Below are 2,500 nucleotides of genomic sequence, written 5' to 3'. Positions count from 1 at the left end.
TGGCGGCGCTATATAAATACTAAATAATAATAATAACAACATTAGCATCTGTAAATAAGCTACGTATAAATTCAGAGGATAGAAACAAATGTCAAGTCTCGCAAACCAATTCCAGTAGAAGGGGACATGTATTGTCAGTATATAGATCAGTACATCCGTTCCAAGGCTTGAAAAGGGACAAGAGAATTTGGCACCAGAAGACCTGATCTCCTGTACAAGGAACAGCTAGCACCCAGTTTTTACAAAACTTTCAAAGAGATACAAAGTTCTCATACACACCAGGCCATGCATGCATCAACGCAATCTCATACATGCATTGCAATGTGCTAAATCGCATAGGTCAGCAGCTTACATTCTATTTAAAAAAATGCATGACAATGCATACGCCGTGTGTGATGATGTTCCCGGCTAAGTTACAGCACACGGGAACGCAAACTGTAGTGTGAATGGTAACATGAAAGACTATAGACACGTACGTTAAAAAAGGGCGCAGGGAAAAAAGAGGGTTTTAAACGATAAGCATGAATAACGTTTAAAAATAATGTTTTATAAAGTTATAAATCATTAGATAATGTGTATGAAATCGGCAATTGTAAAAACGTTAATCTTGCCTGTTTAAAAAGTGAAATTTATAATAACGTTTTATAAAACATTAATAAGAATGTTACTAAAGCTATACCTAACCCTACTCTCACACAGAACCCTCCCTGTACCTACCCCTAACCCCCCCTGGTGGTGCCTAAACCTAAGACCCCCTGGTGGTGCCTAAACCTAAGACCTCCCTGGTGATGCCTAAACCTAAGACCCCCCCTGGTGGTGCCTAAACCTAAGACCCCCCCTGGTGGTGCCTAACCCTAAGACCCCCCTGGTGGTGCCTAAACCTAAGACCCCCCTGGTGGTGCCTAACCCTAAGACCCCCCTGGTGATGCCTAAACCTAAGACCCCCCTGGTGGTGCCTAAACCTAAGACCCCCCTGGTGATGCCTAAACCTAAGACCCCCCTGGTGGTGCCTAAACCTAAGACCCCCCTGGTGGTGCCTAACCCTAAGACCCCCCTGGTGGTGCCTAAACCTAAGACCCCCCCTGGTGCTGCCTAAACCTAAACCCCCCCTGGTGGTGCCTAAACCTAAGACCCCCCTGGTGGTGCCTAAACCTAAGACCCCCCTGGTGATGCCTAAACCTAAGACCCCCCTGGTGGTGCCTAAACCTAAGACCCCCCTGTGATAAGCATTAATAACGTTTTAAAAAAATATTGTGCGGTTTTTCGTTTAAAAATAATGTGTAAAAAATTATAAATCATGAAATAATGTGTAATCATGAGAAGCAGTTATAAAACATTAAAAGTCTCCGGGCGCCGCTTTTAAAACGTTATTTTTCTCCGGCGCCCTTTTTTCCTGTTGGGCGCCCATTAAACGATATTTATTATGGGAGTGAATGGCGGCGCCCTTTTTGTCCACTTGCCTCAGGCGCCCGAATTTCCTGCTTCCACTATAGACTTTCCTGCTACCTGCATTGCAGGCATCATGTATGGTGCTGTCTGTCATGACTCACCACACATGGGGCTCGATTCACTAAACCGTGATAACTCATATCACCGCCGTTTTCACGCATATTTTTGTATTTGAGTACGATCGCGAATTTGCACGCGCTCGCAAATTTTCGTTCAATAATTCGCGATTGCGGGCACAAATTTACGATTATGCACAGAAATTCAAGATCGCGCGCAAACGTGAAAATGTGCGCAAAAACATCTGGGATATGAGTTATCATGGTTTAGTGAATAAAGCCCATAGTGTGAATGAGCCCTAAAACAATACCAATGCCAACTGCCATCTAAATAATATCTTCAGCAATGAATAGACAAACACACCCTTGCAGTTGTGCTGGGCCTTTTAACACCTACCTTTACAACACAGCATAGAAAGCAAACATATCTCCACATTTAACATTCATATCAGAAGACACACTTTTTGTCTCAAAGGGTCAATTCATGGCAGCAGGGACACATCCAGCCAGCGCTAGGGGAAGGGGGAAAACAAGGGTGAATGAGGGAGAGAGGAGGAGTGGAGAGACTGAGATAGAGCAGAGAGCGTATCTGTATTGCAGTTCACATCACACAGAGGCTACTTGCCTGTAATGTGTCTCCTTTCCCTGCCAGCCTCTCACACAAACTGCAGGCAGCCATCCTGAAGTTTAGGGACTGTCAAAAACTTTTCAACCAGTGAAATACCTTATGTACATGTCCACATGCAGACTTTACAATGGTGAGAGAGCTGAGTTTTCCCACAGACCCTGCAGGAGGCAAGTCTCTGTATATTTACCAGCTTGCCCGCTTCAGCAATTTCAGGGAATTTTTTTAAGGTACAGGAGTCTCAAGGGTGTATTCCAGACATCCGTAACCCCCAGCTGAATGCGCCAGTGGCATTGGCAGCTTAATTCTGTTATTACTTATTTGTGGAAGCAGTAGAGCATTGTACCGTATTAGCCATCAGTAAAAGATT

This window comes from Hyperolius riggenbachi, chromosome 6 (genome assembly GCF_040937935.1).
Source record: "Hyperolius riggenbachi isolate aHypRig1 chromosome 6, aHypRig1.pri, whole genome shotgun sequence".
NCBI classification, from domain to species: Eukaryota; Metazoa; Chordata; class Amphibia; order Anura; family Hyperoliidae; genus Hyperolius; species Hyperolius riggenbachi.
This window is presented reverse-complemented; position numbering follows the sequence as displayed.